The sequence below is a fragment of the Equus caballus genome, chromosome 1 (genome assembly GCF_041296265.1).
Source record: "Equus caballus isolate H_3958 breed thoroughbred chromosome 1, TB-T2T, whole genome shotgun sequence".
Lineage (NCBI taxonomy): Eukaryota > Metazoa > Chordata > Mammalia > Perissodactyla > Equidae > Equus > Equus caballus.
The window spans coordinates 80,661,814-80,677,169 of record NC_091684.1 but is presented as its reverse complement, the minus strand read 5'-3'; the positions used below and the strand labels follow the sequence as shown (position 1 = coordinate 80,677,169).

The window sequence follows — 15,356 nt, the reverse complement described above, 5'->3', positions numbered from 1 at the left end:
CGGGGGGCGGGCTGGGGGAAAGAGAGCGACGCCATCAACGCATGTCTGACCAGGACCTCGGCTGTGCCAGGCTCTCCATTTCCCACGGCACCGCGTCCCGTCGTCGGGGACGCCGCCTCTCGTCGGGACGTGTTGGTCTGCCGTCGGTCCTCCCGTCCCAGGCACGAGGCGGCGAACTCCCCCAAAGGCAGAGATTTTGGCACCTGCGTCCTCGGCTGCTGGGTCCGGCCCCAAGCAGGCACGCGGCCCGCAGGTGCCGGGCGAATGTCGGCGGAAAGCACTATGCTCACAGGGAAGGACGGCAGACGATGAGCGCGCACCAACCAGTGCCGCGCTCCGTGCTGAGCGGTGTGCTCCGTGCTCCCGCTTCCGCGCTCGCAACAACGCCACCGACGAGGCACTAACAGGACCCCCTTTCCAACCAGATGAGGCAACTGCCGCTCAGGGAGGGCGAGTCCCTCGCAGGAACGGCGGCCCTTGCTGCCGAGCCTTCGTTTGAGACCAAGCCTCCGGGCCCGCACTCCGGGAAACTTACGGAGACACAGCCCCAGTTCTCCCAGCAGAACACGCTCATCGGAGGTCAGATTGGGGGAGCCGTCGGAACCAGAACCACCCAGGGCGCTACCCTGCAGGGAGCGACGCGCGGCCCGCCCCGCCCCGCCACCCCGCCATCCCGGGCAAGCAGGAAGCAGGCCACAGGTGCCCTGGGTCTGCTCTGGCAGGGAAAGTGGGGCCCACGGGAAAAGGGAAACACGAGGATATTCGCTCCCAGGATGATTGCTGAACGGTGAGAGGATGGAGGTTGAGGTCCTCTCTTCCTGCTCTGCCCGCATGTCCCAGCTTCTCCACAGCGAGCAACTATTGCTTTCTGTCTGCGGTGGGGAAGAGACGGCTTACCTGGATGAATTCCCCCCTTGAAAATGTAAAAGTCCGTGCGATCTGAGGCAAGTCTCCCCTCTCCTCCTCCCTGTCATCCCCGCTCTCCTCCCCTGGAGCAAACTCCCCTCCCGCTTTCCCGGATCCCCTTTCCGCGATAGTCTGCGCGGACACAGGCAGGGGAAGAGCAGACTTTCAAAGCTGCCCGAGCCACACGATATGAAAGCTCAAGCCAAGGAGCCAGGAAGGGCTGGCCGCTGAGGACGGAAATGTCCTCTCGGGGGACTCGTCCACTCCCTCTGGCAGACAGAGGCCAGGAGGGGGGCAGGACAGAGTGAGGCACCTGAGTGAGGGGACACCAAAACCCTGGGCCAGCGCAGCAAGATTCCTAATCCTTCCATCCAGTCTGTTCAGAATCAAAACGGATGCAAGGGATCCACGAGGAGCCAGACACCGACCTTTCAAACGAAGGCAGGACCACCCCCCCCCCCAAAAGACAAAAGCGAAGACGGAGACGGAGTTGCATCCCAGCCGGGGAGCGGGGGGAGGCGCTTGAAACTTAGACACTTGGGGAAGGGGACGTCTTTAAGGAAAGACAACACAAAAGGACCCGTACCAACTCCGGTGCGGAAACGAGGGTTTCTCGCGAACGACGGTATCAAGGACAGCCAGGTACCGACTTGGAGAAGCTGACACACGGCGCAGGCATCAGAAAATCCAGAAGCCGTCCCGCTTGGGATGGATGGCCAGGCCCGGAAGGCTCCTCTCGAGCCCAGTGGGCCCCGTCCTTCTGTAGGTGCTGTTTGGAGAGGCCTGACCCGGGGTCTTTCCTAGATGGGCTCTGGAAGACGGAGGGGCTGCTGGCAGCTTGCTGAAGCTGTCCGGGCCTCCGCAGCCCGGAGCGGGATCCGTTCCATCGCACACCACGACTCGACCAACTGCTTGGGTGCCGCGCCGGCCGAGTGGACCGCTAGGGTCTCTCAGGAGCCTGGCGGGTGGGAAGAGGCCGCCGAGGACAGAGGGAGCCCGCCGGACGAGGGCGGCGTCGGGGGCACGGCCACGCGGGGCCGGCCCCGGTTGGCCCTGGGTTCCCGTGGGGCCGCGAGGTGGAAGGGCTGGGCGGCGGCGGCGGCGGCGGCGGCGGTGGCCGCGGCCGCGGGGCACTCGCGCGGCTGGACAGCGGTGGGGGCGTGGCGGGGCGATGGGGCGACCGGTGAGGAGGGAGGAGGGGCGGGAGGAGCGTGGAGGGAGCGGCGCTGGGGCCGGGGGGCGGGGGGGGGGGGGCGCAAAAGGAGAGGGAGGCGGCGGGAGGCAAAAGCCTACAGCACCCGGTATTCCCAGGCGGTCTCCCATCCAAGTCCTAACCAGGCCCGACCCTGCTTAGCTTCCGAGATCAGACGAGATCGGGCGCGTTCAGGGTGGTATGGCCGTAGACGCTGGCGGCTGCCGCCGGCGCCCCTAAGAAGCCTCGCGCGCGCGCGCGCTGTCGCCTGGCCCCTGTGACGCGCCGTCGCCTGGCGTCTGTGACGCGCGCGCCCGAGCCCCTGTGACGCGCACCGGCCGCCCGCGTCCCCTGCGCCCCGCGCTCCGCCGCCTGCCGCCTGCCTGCCACTGCCTCCCGCCGCCGCCGCCGCCGCCGCCGCGGCCAGCCAAACCCTGCCCTGCCCTGCCCTGCCCTGCCCTGCCGCCCGCCCAGGGCGCGGGAGGCCTCGGGCACCCCGGGGACTGTGGGCGGGCGGGGCGCAAGTCTAGGCGCTCTCCCAAGCCGGCCCCGGACGCTCCAGGCCTCCTGTCCGCCCGCATCCCGGCGACGGGTCGCAGGACATCCGGCTGCTCTGCTCGGGGACAGGTGGCCCGGGGCGTCGGGCGCGTCGGCGCGTCGGCGCGTCAGCGCGTCGGGGCCCCGGGCCGGCGAGGCCCCTCCGGCCCGAGGCGCCTCCCAACGAACCCGGGCCCAACAACCCCCGGCGGCCGCCGCTCCGGCCCGGCCCCAACTTGCCCAAATCCAGCTGGAGCCACCGGCGCGACCAGAGGGCATCACCGGAAAGCCCTCCGGGGCGGGCGGCGGGGCGCGGGGAGACCAGGGCGGGCCACCCTTCCCCGCCCCGCCCCGCGCCCCGCCCACGGGACCCGGACCGCGCCCTCAACCCCAGGCCCCGCGGCCACCCTGGACAGCTCCTGACTGACCGACCTGAGAGACACAGAGACAGAGACAGAGACAGAGGCAGAGACAGAGAGATTGAGAGGATCCGAGACACGGACCCAGACAGACACCCCCCGGGACAGACACACAGACGCTCACGCTGACACAGAGAGGCCCTGCCCAAGAGGCAGCTTCCCCACAGGAGGGCGGTGGTGCTTGAGCTGGGCCCGGGCAAGGAGGCGGGGGCCCTGGGGCTGGCGATCACCCCTGGGGCCCTGGGACGTGCAGACAGGGTCTCAGGAGTGCAGCGCTCCTGGGATCCCTGTCCCGCGACCCGGACGCCCAGGAGCCACGGACAGGCAGCCGGGCTCGGGCTCGCTCTCGCTCTCGCTCTCGCTCTCGCTCTCGCTCTGTGTGTGCGCGTTTTTGTGTGCGCGTGCGTGTTTGTGTGTTTCTTTCCTTCTCTCTTCGCCTCTTCGTTCTGGCTCTTTTCCTCTTTCTGCGGGGCGCCCCCGGACTTCCTGAGTTGACAGAACGAGCAGCCAGAAAAGTCAGGACACGGAGAACTTCGCCCGAGAAACCAACGCAATCTACCAGACGTACAGAACCCCCTCCCCGACGACCACAGCGTCCACAGTCTGCTCGAGCGCAGGTAGGGACATTACCCAGGGTCTCCCACAGGTTAGCTCACCCGTTAAGTCTCCTTAGTTTTACCAAGATGGCTAGCACGCCGAGGATGGACGGATGAGCGCCACGGTGTGATTACGGGGAGGGAAACGCACGTCCGAACACCCGTTGGTGCCTCCCGACGTCACCGGTATCCCCGTCCCGAGACCTCTGGGCTTCAGGGTTCTGGGCCGCAGCCCTCTCCCGTCGTCCACCCGGGATCCAGTGCACGATGTCTGCACTGCCCATCTCAAGAGTTTGGGCCCTGTGGGCGTTCTTGGATCCCGTTGGAAAGGGGACCTCGGGACGCGAGGGAGAGGAAAGGGCCGGGGGGCCGGGGTGGGGGGCGGGGGGCGGGCTGGGGGAAAGAGAGCGACGCCATCAACGCATGTCTGACCAGGACCTCGGCTGTGCCAGGCTCTCCATTTCCCACGGCACCGCGTCCCGTCGTCGGGGACGCCGCCTCTCGTCGGGACGTGTTGGTCTGCCGTCGGTCCTCCCGTCCCAGGCACGAGGCGGCGAACTCCCCCAAAGGCAGAGATTTTGGCACCTGCGTCCTCGGCTGCTGGGTCCGGCCCCAAGCAGGCACGCGGCCCGCAGGTGCCGGGCGAATGTCGGCGGAAAGCACTATGCTCACAGGGAAGGACGGCAGACGATGAGCGCGCACCAACCAGTGCCGCGCTCCGTGCTGAGCGGTGTGCTCCGTGCTCCCGCTTCCGCGCTCGCAACAACGCCACCGACGAGGCACTAACAGGACCCCCTTTCCAACCAGATGAGGCAACTGCCGCTCAGGGAGGGCGAGTCCCTCGCAGGAACGGCGGCCCTTGCTGCCGAGCCTTCGTTTGAGACCAAGCCTCCGGGCCCGCACTCCGGGAAACTTACGGAGACACAGCCCCAGTTCTCCCAGCAGAACACGCTCATCGGAGGTCAGATTGGGGGAGCCGTCGGAACCAGAACCACCCAGGGCGCTACCCTGCAGGGAGCGACGCGCGGCCCGCCCCGCCCCGCCACCCCGCCATCCCGGGCAAGCAGGAAGCAGGCCACAGGTGCCCTGGGTCTGCTCTGGCAGGGAAAGTGGGGCCCACGGGAAAAGGGAAACACGAGGATATTCGCTCCCAGGATGATTGCTGAACGGTGAGAGGATGGAGGTTGAGGTCCTCTCTTCCTGCTCTGCCCGCATGTCCCAGCTTCTCCACAGCGAGCAACTATTGCTTTCTGTCTGCGGTGGGGAAGAGACGGCTTACCTTGATGAATTCCCCCCTTGAAAATGTAAAAGTCCGTGCGATCTGAGGCAAGTCTCCCCTCTCCTCCTCCCTGTCATCCCCGCTCTCCTCCCCTGGAGCAAACTCCCCTCCCGCTTTCCCGGATCCCCTTTCCGCGATAGTCTGCGCGGACACAGGCAGGGGAAGAGCAGACTTTCAAAGCTGCCCGAGCCGCACGATATGAAAGCTCAAGCCAAGGAGCCAGGAAGGGCTGGCCGCTGAGGACGGAAATGTCCTCTCGGGGGACTCGTCCACTCCCTCTGGCAGACAGAGGCCAGGAGGGGGGCAGGACAGAGTGAGGCACCTGAGTGAGGGGACACCAAAACCCTGGGCCAGCGCAGCAAGATTCCTAATCCTTCCATCCAGTCTGTTCAGAATCAAAACGGATGCAAGGGATCCACGAGGAGCCAGACACCGACCTTTCAAACGAAGGCAGGACCACCCCCCCCCAAAAGACAAAAGCGAAGACGGAGACGGAGTTGCATCCCAGCCGGGGAGCGGGGGGAGGCGCTTGAAACTTAGACACTTGGGGAAGGGGACGTCTTTAAGGAAAGACAACACAAAAGGACCCGTACCAACTCCGGTGCGGAAACGAGGGTTTCTCGCGAACGACGGTATCAAGGACAGCCAGGTACCGACTTGGAGAAGCTGACACACGGCGCAGGCATCAGAAAATCCAGAAGCCGTCCCGCTTGGGATGGATGGCCAGGCCCGGAAGGCTCCTCTCGAGCCCAGTGGGCCCCGTCCTTCTGTAGGTGCTGTTTGGAGAGGCCTGACCCGGGGTCTTTCCTAGATGGGCTCTGGAAGACGGAGGGGCTGCTGGCAGCTTGCTGAAGCTGTCCGGGCCTCCGCAGCCCGGAGCGGGATCCGTTCCATCGCACACCACGACTCGACCAACTGCTTGGGTGCCGCGCCGGCCGAGTGGACCGCTAGGGTCTCTCAGGAGCCTGGCGGGTGGGAAGAGGCCGCCGAGGACAGAGGGAGCCCGCCGGACGAGGGCGGCGTCGGGGGCACGGCCACGCGGGGCCGGCCCCGGTTGGCCCTGGGTTCCCGTGGGGCCGCGAGGTGGAAGGGCTGGGCGGCGGCGGCGGCGGCGGCGGCGGTGGCCGCGGCCGCGGGGCACTCGCGCGGCTGGACAGCGGTGGGGGCGTGGCGGGGCGATGGGGCGACCGGTGAGGAGGGAGGAGGGGCGGGAGGAGCGTGGAGGGAGCGGCGCTGGGGCCGGGGGGCGGGGGGGGGGCGCAAAAGGAGAGGGAGGCGGCGGGAGGCAAAAGCCTACAGCACCCGGTATTCCCAGGCGGTCTCCCATCCAAGTCCTAACCAGGCCCGACCCTGCTTAGCTTCCGAGATCAGACGAGATCGGGCGCGTTCAGGGTGGTATGGCCGTAGACGCTGGCGGCTGCCGCCGGCGCCCCTAAGAAGCCTCGCGCGCGCGCGCGCTGTCGCCTGGCCCCTGTGACGCGCCGTCGCCTGGCGTCTGTGACGCGCGCGCCCGAGCCCCTGTGACGCGCACCGGCCGCCCGCGTCCCCTGCGCCCCGCGCTCCGCCGCCTGCCGCCTGCCTGCCACTGCCTCCCGCCGCCGCCGCCGCCGCCGCCGCGGCCAGCCAAACCCTGCCCTGCCCTGCCCTGCCCTGCCCTGCCGCCCGCCCAGGGCGCGGGAGGCCTCGGGCACCCCGGGGACTGTGGGCGGGCGGGGCGCAAGGCTAGGCGCTCTCCCAAGCCGGCCCCGGACGCTCCAGGCCTCCTGTCCGCCCGCATCCCGGCGACGGGTCGCAGGACATCCGGCTGCTCTGCTCGGGGACAGGTGGCCCGGGGCGTCGGGCGCGTCGGCGCGTCGGCGCGTCAGCGCGTCGGGGCCCCGGGCCGGCGAGGCCCCTCCGGCCCGAGGCGCCTCCCAACGAACCCGGGCCCAACAACCCCCGGCGGCCGCCGCTCCGGCCCGGCCCCAACTTGCCCAAATCCAGCTGGAGCCACCGGCGCGACCAGAGGGCATCACCGGAAACCCCTCCGGGGCGGGCGGCGGGGCGCGGGGAGACCAGGGCGGGCCACCCTTCCCCGCCCCGCCCCGCGCCCCGCCCACGGGACCCGGACCGCGCCCTCAACCCCAGGCCCCGCGGCCACCCTGGACAGCTCCTGACTGACCGACCTGAGAGACACAGAGACAGAGACAGAGACAGAGGCAGAGACAGAGAGATTGAGAGGATCCGAGACACGGACCCAGACAGACACCCCCCGGGACAGACACACAGACGCTCACGCTGACACAGAGAGGCCCTGCCCAAGAGGCAGCTTCCCCACAGGAGGGCGGTGGTGCTTGAGCTGGGCCCGGGCAAGGAGGCGGGGGCCCTGGGGCTGGCGATCACCCCTGGGGCCCTGGGACGTGCAGACAGGGTCTCAGGAGTGCAGCGCTCCTGGGATCCCTGTCCCGCGACCCGGACGCCCAGGAGCCACGGACAGGCAGCCGGGCTCGGGCTCGCTCTCGCTCTCGCTCTCGCTCTCGCTCTCGCTCTGTGTGTGCGCGTTTTTGTGTGCGCGTGCGTGTTTGTGTGTTTCTTTCCTTCTCTCTTCGCCTCTTCGTTCTGGCTCTTTTCCTCTTTCTGCGGGGCGCCCCCGGACTTCCTGAGTTGACAGAACGAGCAGCCAGAAAAGTCAGGACACGGAGAACTTCGCCCGAGAAACCAACGCAATCTACCAGACGTACAGAACCCCCTCCCCGACGACCACAGCGTCCACAGTCTGCTCGAGCGCAGGTAGGGACATTACCCAGGGTCTCCCACAGGTTAGCTCACCCGTTAAGTCTCCTTAGTTTTACCAAGATGGCTAGCACGCCGAGGATGGACGGATGAGCGCCACGGTGTGATTACGGGGAGGGAAACGCACGTCCGAACACCCGTTGGTGCCTCCCGACGTCACCGGTATCCCCGTCCCGAGACCTCTGGGCTTCAGGGTTCTGGGCCGCAGCCCTCTCCCGTCGTCCACCCGGGATCCAGTGCACGATGTCTGCACTGCCCATCTCAAGAGTTTGGGCCCTGTGGGCGTTCTTGGATCCCGTTGGAAAGGGGACCTCGGGACGCGAGGGAGAGGAAAGGGCCGGGGGGCCGGGGTGGGGGGCGGGGGGCGGGCTGGGGGAAAGAGAGCGACGCCATCAACGCATGTCTGACCAGGACCTCGGCTGTGCCAGGCTCTCCATTTCCCACGGCACCGCGTCCCGTCGTCGGGGACGCCGCCTCTCGTCGGGACGTGTTGGTCTGCCGTCGGTCCTCCCGTCCCAGGCACGAGGCGGCGAACTCCCCCAAAGGCAGAGATTTTGGCACCTGCGTCCTCGGCTGCTGGGTCCGGCCCCAAGCAGGCACGCGGCCCGCAGGTGCCGGGCGAATGTCGGCGGAAAGCACTATGCTCACAGGGAAGGACGGCAGACGATGAGCGCGCACCAACCAGTGCCGCGCTCCGTGCTGAGCGGTGTGCTCCGTGCTCCCGCTTCCGCGCTCGCAACAACGCCACCGACGAGGCACTAACAGGACCCCCTTTCCAACCAGATGAGGCAACTGCCGCTCAGGGAGGGCGAGTCCCTCGCAGGAACGGCGGCCCTTGCTGCCGAGCCTTCGTTTGAGACCAAGCCTCCGGGCCCGCACTCCGGGAAACTTACGGAGACACAGCCCCAGTTCTCCCAGCAGAACACGCTCATCGGAGGTCAGATTGGGGGAGCCGTCGGAACCAGAACCACCCAGGGCGCTACCCTGCAGGGAGCGACGCGCGGCCCGCCCCGCCCCGCCACCCCGCCATCCCGGGCAAGCAGGAAGCAGGCCACAGGTGCCCTGGGTCTGCTCTGGCAGGGAAAGTGGGGCCCACGGGAAAAGGGAAACACGAGGATATTCGCTCCCAGGATGATTGCTGAATGGTGAGAGGATGGAGGTTGAGGTCCTCTCTTCCTGCTCTGCCCGCATGTCCCAGCTTCTCCACAGCGAGCAACTATTGCTTTCTGTCTGCGGTGGGGAAGAGACGGCTTACCTTGATGAATTCCCCCCTTGAAAATGTAAAAGTCCGTGCGATCTGAGGCAAGTCTCCCCTCTCCTCCTCCCTGTCATCCCCGCTCTCCTCCCCTGGAGCAAACTCCCCTCCCGCTTTCCCGGATCCCCTTTCCGCGATAGTCTGCGCGGACACAGGCAGGGGAAGAGCAGACTTTCAAAGCTGCCCGAGCCGCACGATATGAAAGCTCAAGCCAAGGAGCCAGGAAGGGCTGGCCGCTGAGGACGGAAATGTCCTCTCGGGGGACTCGTCCACTCCCTCTGGCAGACAGAGGCCAGGAGGGGGGCAGGACAGAGTGAGGCACCTGAGTGAGGGGACACCAAAACCCTGGGCCAGCGCAGCAAGATTCCTAATCCTTCCATCCAGTCTGTTCAGAATCAAAACGGATGCAAGGGATCCACGAGGAGCCAGACACCGACCTTTCAAACGAAGGCAGGACCACCCCCCCCCCCAAAAGACAAAAGCGAAGACGGAGACGGAGTTGCATCCCAGCCGGGGAGCGGGGGGAGGCGCTTGAAACTTAGACACTTGGGGAAGGGGACGTCTTTAAGGAAAGACAACACAAAAGGACCCGTACCAACTCCGGTGCGGAAACGAGGGTTTCTCGCGAACGACGGTATCAAGGACAGCCAGGTACCGACTTGGAGAAGCTGACACACGGCGCAGGCATCAGAAAATCCAGAAGCCGTCCCGCTTGGGATGGATGGCCAGGCCCGGAAGGCTCCTCTCGAGCCCAGTGGGCCCCGTCCTTCTGTAGGTGCTGTTTGGAGAGGCCTGACCCGGGGTCTTTCCTAGATGGGCTCTGGAAGACGGAGGGGCTGCTGGCAGCTTGCTGAAGCTGTCCGGGCCTCCGCAGCCCGGAGCGGGATCCGTTCCATCGCACACCACGACTCGACCAACTGCTTGGGTGCCGCGCCGGCCGAGTGGACCGCTAGGGTCTCTCAGGAGCCTGGCGGGTGGGAAGAGGCCGCCGAGGACAGAGGGAGCCCGCCGGACGAGGGCGGCGTCGGGGGCACGGCCACGCGGGGCCGGCCCCGGTTGGCCCTGGGTTCCCGTGGGGCCGCGAGGTGGAAGGGCTGGGCGGCGGCGGCGGCGGCGGCGGCGGTGGCCGCGGCCGCGGGGCACTCGCGCGGCTGGACAGCGGTGGGGGCGTGGCGGGGCGATGGGGCGACCGGTGAGGAGGGAGGAGGGGCGGGAGGAGCGTGGAGGGAGCGGCGCTGGGGCCGGGGGGCGGGGGGGGGGGCGCAAAAGGAGAGGGAGGCGGCGGGAGGCAAAAGCCTACAGCACCCGGTATTCCCAGGCGGTCTCCCATCCAAGTCCTAACCAGGCCCGACCCTGCTTAGCTTCCGAGATCAGACGAGATCGGGCGCGTTCAGGGTGGTATGGCCGTAGACGCTGGCGGCTGCCGCCGGCGCCCCTAAGAAGCCTCGCGCGCGCGCGCGCTGTCGCCTGGCCCCTGTGACGCGCCGTCGCCTGGCGTCTGTGACGCGCGCGCCCGAGCCCCTGTGACGCGCACCGGCCGCCCGCGTCCCCTGCGCCCCGCGCTCCGCCGCCTGCCGCCTGCCTGCCACTGCCTCCCGCCGCCGCCGCCGCCGCCGCCGCGGCCAGCCAAACCCTGCCCTGCCCTGCCCTGCCCTGCCCTGCCGCCCGCCCAGGGCGCGGGAGGCCTCGGGCACCCCGGGGACTGTGGGCGGGCGGGGCGCAAGTCTAGGCGCTCTCCCAAGCCGGCCCCGGACGCTCCAGGCCTCCTGTCCGCCCGCATCCCGGCGACGGGTCGCAGGACATCCGGCTGCTCTGCTCGGGGACAGGTGGCCCGGGGCGTCGGGCGCGTCGGCGCGTCGGCGCGTCAGCGCGTCGGGGCCCCGGGCCGGCGAGGCCCCTCCGGCCCGAGGCGCCTCCCAACGAACCCGGGCCCAACAACCCCCGGCGGCCGCCGCTCCGGCCCGGCCCCAACTTGCCCAAATCCAGCTGGAGCCACCGGCGCGACCAGAGGGCATCACCGGAAACCCCTCCGGGGCGGGCGGCGGGGCGCGGGGAGACCAGGGCGGGCCACCCTTCCCCGCCCCGCCCCGCGCCCCGCCCACGGGACCCGGACCGCGCCCTCAACCCCAGGCCCCGCGGCCACCCTGGACAGCTCCTGACTGACCGACCTGAGAGACACAGAGACAGAGACAGAGACAGAGGCAGAGACAGAGAGATTGAGAGGATCCGAGACACGGACCCAGACAGACACCCCCCGGGACAGACACACAGACGCTCACGCTGACACAGAGAGGCCCTGCCCAAGAGGCAGCTTCCCCACAGGAGGGCGGTGGTGCTTGAGCTGGGCCCGGGCAAGGAGGCGGGGGCCCTGGGGCTGGCGATCACCCCTGGGGCCCTGGGACGTGCAGACAGGGTCTCAGGAGTGCAGCGCTCCTGGGATCCCTGTCCCGCGACCCGGACGCCCAGGAGCCACGGACAGGCAGCCGGGCTCGGGCTCGCTCTCGCTCTCGCTCTCGCTCTCGCTCTCGCTCTCGCTCTCGCTCTGTGTGTGCGCGTTTTTGTGTGCGCGTGCGTGTTTGTGTGTTTCTTTCCTTCTCTCTTCGCCTCTTCGTTCTGGCTCTTTTCCTCTTTCTGCGGGGCGCCCCCGGACTTCCTGAGTTGACAGAACGAGCAGCCAGAAAAGTCAGGACACGGAGAACTTCGCCCGAGAAACCAACGCAATCTACCAGACGTACAGAACCCCCTCCCCGACGACCACAGCGTCCACAGTCTGCTCGAGCGCAGGTAGGGACATTACCCAGGGTCTCCCACAGGTTAGCTCACCCGTTAAGTCTCCTTAGTTTTACCAAGATGGCTAGCACGCCGAGGATGGACGGATGAGCGCCACGGTGTGATTACGGGGAGGGAAACGCACGTCGGAACACCCGTTGGTGCCTCCCGACGTCACCGGTATCCCCGTCCCGAGACCTCTGGGCTTCAGGGTTCTGGGCCGCAGCCCTCTCCCGTCGTCCACCCGGGATCCAGTGCACGATGTCTGCACTGCCCATCTCAAGAGTTTGGGCCCTGTGGGCGTTCTTGGATCCCGTTGGAAAGGGGACCTCGGGACGCGAGGGAGAGGAAAGGGCCGGGGGGCCGGGGTGGGGGGCGGGGGGCGGGCTGGGGGAAAGAGAGCGACGCCATCAACGCATGTCTGACCAGGACCTCGGCTGTGCCAGGCTCTCCATTTCCCACGGCACCGCGTCCCGTCGTCGGGGACGCCGCCTCTCGTCGGGACGTGTTGGTCTGCCGTCGGTCCTCCCGTCCCAGGCACGAGGCGGCGAACTCCCCCAAAGGCAGAGATTTTGGCACCTGCGTCCTCGGCTGCTGGGTCCGGCCCCAAGCAGGCACGCGGCCCGCAGGTGCCGGGCGAATGTCGGCGGAAAGCACTATGCTCACAGGGAAGGACGGCAGACGATGAGCGCGCACCAACCAGTGCCGCGCTCCGTGCTGAGCGGTGTGCTCCGTGCTCCCGCTTCCGCGCTCGCAACAACGCCACCGACGAGGCACTAACAGGACCCCCTTTCCAACCAGATGAGGCAACTGCCGCTCAGGGAGGGCGAGTCCCTCGCAGGAACGGCGGCCCTTGCTGCCGAGCCTTCGTTTGAGACCAAGCCTCCGGGCCCGCACTCCGGGAAACTTACGGAGACACAGCCCCAGTTCTCCCAGCAGAACACGCTCATCGGAGGTCAGATTGGGGGAGCCGTCGGAACCAGAACCACCCAGGGCGCTACCCTGCAGGGAGCGACGCGCGGCCCGCCCCGCCCCGCCACCCCGCCATCCCGGGCAAGCAGGAAGCAGGCCACAGGTGCCCTGGGTCTGCTCTGGCAGGGAAAGTGGGGCCCACGGGAAAAGGGAAACACGAGGATATTCGCTCCCAGGATGATTGCTGAATGGTGAGAGGATGGAGGTTGAGGTCCTCTCTTCCTGCTCTGCCCGCATGTCCCAGCTTCTCCACAGCGAGCAACTATTGCTTTCTGTCTGCGGTGGGGAAGAGACGGCTTACCTTGATGAATTCCCCCCTTGAAAATGTAAAAGTCCGTGCGATCTGAGGCAAGTCTCCCCTCTCCTCCTCCCTGTCATCCCCGCTCTCCTCCCCTGGAGCAAACTCCCCTCCCGCTTTCCCGGATCCCCTTTCCGCGATAGTCTGCGCGGACACAGGCAGGGGAAGAGCAGACTTTCAAAGCTGCCCGAGCCGCACGATATGAAAGCTCAAGCCAAGGAGCCAGGAAGGGCTGGCCGCTGAGGACGGAAATGTCCTCTCGGGGGACTCGTCCACTCCCTCTGGCAGACAGAGGCCAGGAGGGGGGCAGGACAGAGTGAGGCACCTGAGTGAGGGGACACCAAAACCCTGGGCCAGCGCAGCAAGATTCCTAATCCTTCCATCCAGTCTGTTCAGAATCAAAACGGATGCAAGGGATCCACGAGGAGCCAGACACCGACCTTTCAAACGAAGGCAGGACCACCCCCCCCCCCCAAAAGACAAAAGCGAAGACGGAGACGGAGTTGCATCCCAGCCGGGGAGCGGGGGGAGGCGCTTGAAACTTAGACACTTGGGGAAGGGGACGTCTTTAAGGAAAGACAACACAAAAGGACCCGTACCAACTCCGGTGCGGAAACGAGGGTTTCTCGCGAACGACGGTATCAAGGACAGCCAGGTACCGACTTGGAGAAGCTGACACACGGCGCAGGCATCAGAAAATCCAGAAGCCGTCCCGCTTGGGATGGATGGCCAGGCCCGGAAGGCTCCTCTCGAGCCCAGTGGGCCCCGTCCTTCTGTAGGTGCTGTTTGGAGAGGCCTGACCCGGGGTCTTTCCTAGATGGGCTCTGGAAGACGGAGGGGCTGCTGGCAGCTTGCTGAAGCTGTCCGGGCCTCCGCAGCCCGGAGCGGGATCCGTTCCATCGCACACCACGACTCGACCAACTGCTTGGGTGCCGCGCCGGCCGAGTGGACCGCTAGGGTCTCTCAGGAGCCTGGCGGGTGGGAAGAGGCCGCCGAGGACAGAGGGAGCCCGCCGGACGAGGGCGGCGTCGGGGGCACGGCCACGCGGGGCCGGCCCCGGTTGGCCCTGGGTTCCCGTGGGGCCGCGAGGTGGAAGGGCTGGGCGGCGGCGGCGGCGGCGGCGGCGGTGGCCGCGGCCGCGGGGCACTCGCGCGGCTGGACAGCGGTGGGGGCGTGGCGGGGCGATGGGGCGACCGGTGAGGAGGGAGGAGGGGCGGGAGGAGCGTGGAGGGAGCGGCGCTGGGGCCGGGGGGCGGGGGGGGGGGGGCGCAAAAGGAGAGGGAGGCGGCGGGAGGCAAAAGCCTACAGCACCCGGTATTCCCAGGCGGTCTCCCATCCAAGTCCTAACCAGGCCCGACCCTGCTTAGCTTCCGAGATCAGACGAGATCGGGCGCGTTCAGGGTGGTATGGCCGTAGACGCTGGCGGCTGCCGCCGGCGCCCCTAAGAAGCCTCGCGCGCGCGCGCGCTGTCGCCTGGCCCCTGTGACGCGCCGTCGCCTGGCGTCTGTGACGCGCGCGCCCGAGCCCCTGTGACGCGCACCGGCCGCCCGCGTCCCCTGCGCCCCGCGCTCCGCCGCCTGCCGCCTGCCTGCCACTGCCTCCCGCCGCCGCCGCCGCCGCCGCCGCGGCCAGCCAAACCCTGCCCTGCCCTGCCCTGCCCTGCCCTGCCGCCCGCCCAGGGCGCGGGAGGCCTCGGGCACCCCGGGGACTGTGGGCGGGCGGGGCGCAAGTCTAGGCGCTCTCCCAAGCCGGCCCCGGACGCTCCAGGCCTCCTGTCCGCCCGCATCCCGGCGACGGGTCGCAGGACATCCGGCTGCTCTGCTCGGGGACAGGTGGCCCGGGGCGTCGGGCGCGTCGGCGCGTCGGCGCGTCAGCGCGTCGGGGCCCCGGGCCGGCGAGGCCCCTCCGGCCCGAGGCGCCTCCCAACGAACCCGGGCCCAACAACCCCCGGCGGCCGCCGCTCCGGCCCGGCCCCAACTTGCCCAAATCCAGCTGGAGCCACCGGCGCGACCAGAGGGCATCACCGGAAAGCCCTCCGGGGCGGGCGGCGGGGCGCGGGGAGACCAGGGCGGGCCACCCTTCCCCGCCCCGCCCCGCGCCCCGCCCACGGGACCCGGACCGCGCCCTCAACCCCAGGCCCCGCGGCCACCCTGGACAGCTCCTGACTGACCGACCTGAGAGACACAGAGACAGAGACAGAGACAGAGGCAGAGACAGAGAGATTGAGAGGATCCGAGACACGGACCCAGACAGACACCCCCCGGGACAGACACACAGACGCTCACGCTGACACAGAGAGGCCCTGCCCAAGAGGCAGCTTCCCCACAGGAGGGCGGTGGTGCTTGAGCTGGGCCCGGGCAA

At 68.4% G+C, this 15,356-nt stretch overlaps 4 non-coding genes across 4 annotated transcripts; all 4 read right to left on the bottom strand.

Moving 5' to 3' along the window:
* Positions 1–2,192: 2,192 nt before the first annotated feature.
* On the bottom strand, positions 2,193–2,311 carry LOC138919192 (5S ribosomal RNA). Its single transcript, XR_011429185.1, has one exon. It is a non-coding gene; the product is annotated as a 5S ribosomal RNA (ribosomal RNA).
* Positions 2,312–6,219: 3,908 nt separating this feature from the next.
* Positions 6,220–6,338, bottom strand: LOC138919191 (5S ribosomal RNA). The gene has a single exon (XR_011429183.1). It is a non-coding gene; the product is annotated as a 5S ribosomal RNA (ribosomal RNA).
* A 3,911-nt stretch (positions 6,339–10,249) lies between these two features.
* Positions 10,250–10,368, bottom strand: LOC138919188 (5S ribosomal RNA). Its single transcript, XR_011429176.1, has one exon. It is a non-coding gene; the product is annotated as a 5S ribosomal RNA (ribosomal RNA).
* Positions 10,369–14,294: 3,926 nt separating this feature from the next.
* LOC138919187 (5S ribosomal RNA) lies at positions 14,295–14,413 on the bottom strand. The gene has a single exon (XR_011429175.1). It is a non-coding gene; the product is annotated as a 5S ribosomal RNA (ribosomal RNA).
* Positions 14,414–15,356: the final 943 nt, after the last annotated feature.